The sequence below is a fragment of the Stegastes partitus genome, unplaced genomic scaffold (genome assembly GCF_000690725.1).
Source record: "Stegastes partitus isolate 25-593 unplaced genomic scaffold, Stegastes_partitus-1.0.2 Scaffold3015, whole genome shotgun sequence".
In the NCBI taxonomy this organism is placed as follows: domain Eukaryota; kingdom Metazoa; phylum Chordata; class Actinopteri; family Pomacentridae; genus Stegastes; species Stegastes partitus.
Genome location: NW_007580746.1, coordinates 1 through 1,086, shown reverse-complemented (window position 1 = coordinate 1,086; position 1,086 = coordinate 1). Strand labels below are relative to the sequence as shown.

At 48.0% G+C, this 1,086-nt stretch overlaps 2 non-coding genes across 2 annotated transcripts; both read right to left on the bottom strand.

The window, feature by feature from the left end:
• Positions 1 to 21: 21 nt before the first annotated feature.
• On the bottom strand, positions 22 to 93 carry trnaa-ugc (transfer RNA alanine (anticodon UGC)). The gene has a single exon. It is a non-coding gene; the product is annotated as a tRNA-Ala (tRNA).
• Positions 94 to 332: 239 nt separating this feature from the next.
• On the bottom strand, positions 333 to 404 carry trnaq-cug (transfer RNA glutamine (anticodon CUG)). The gene has a single exon. It is a non-coding gene; the product is annotated as a tRNA-Gln (tRNA).
• Positions 405 to 1,086: the final 682 nt, after the last annotated feature.

Sequence of the window (1,086 nt, the reverse complement as noted above, 5' to 3'; positions counted from 1 at the left end):
TTCAAACAAGAAACTTAACATTGGAGATGCCGGGGATTGAACCCGGGGCCTCATACATGCAAAGCATGCGCTCTACCACTGAGCTACATCCCCTGCAAATAATAAAACCACAACCACAGTAGAGGCTGGGTTCCAAAAATCAGTCAATCGTGCATTATAATTCCAAAGCGTATGTCCCAGTTGGATGCATAACGCATTAAAAAATATCTACATTGGGAGGGCATCTCTTGTACATACTTAGTATTAAGAAGAAAAACATCTTTATTTCTGTTAGTTGGGGGGGGAGTAACAATTGCTAGACCACTCCCTACTTTTTGCACTCTGCTAACAGTAGGTTCCACCGAGATTTGAACTCGGATCGCTGGATTCAGAGTCCAGAGTGCTGACCATTACACCATGGAACCTCCTCTACAGTTCTTCTCCTGGTGCCTCCTACCACTCTCCACCTGCTGTCCTTTATCTGTGGAGTTTGCATGTTCTTCCTGTGGCTGCGTAGGTTGTTTGGTGGGTGCTCTGGCTTCCTGGAACAGTCCAGTGACATGGAGTGAAGGTTAACTGGCGATTCTGTTGGCTGCATGTGTGAGTGTAAATATGCATGGTTGTCTGTCTCTCTGCGTGAGCTGTGTGACGGGCTGACGACCTTCCTGCCTCTTGCCCAGGGTCAGCAGAGATAGGCTCAGGACCCCTGGACTTTTCGTCACTTGCTGCTGGGGGATAAGGTTGGTGGGTCGTGGAGCTTGCCATGGCAGGTCAAAAGGTGTCCTTGAAATTCCATCCCCACCTAAACAACACAAGCCTGCCCAGTGATACCTGAAGGGTATACTATGAAGCAAGTTTGACATAGCTAGGCTTTCATTGTGAAAGCCGAATCGACAAAACCGAAAAGCCCCAGTCAGAAAGCCATTGGTGTCTCCCCGCGCAGGTTCGAATCCTGCCGACAACGTTCAAGTGTTTTCATGTCAGGTCACAACTGATGGATTCAATATCAGACCTGAAAGAAACCTGCACAGCATGAAATCATCATCTTGCAGCTGCTGGCAACCTGTTTGAAAGCACTTTAAAAGGACCACCTCTGTTCTCTGCTGG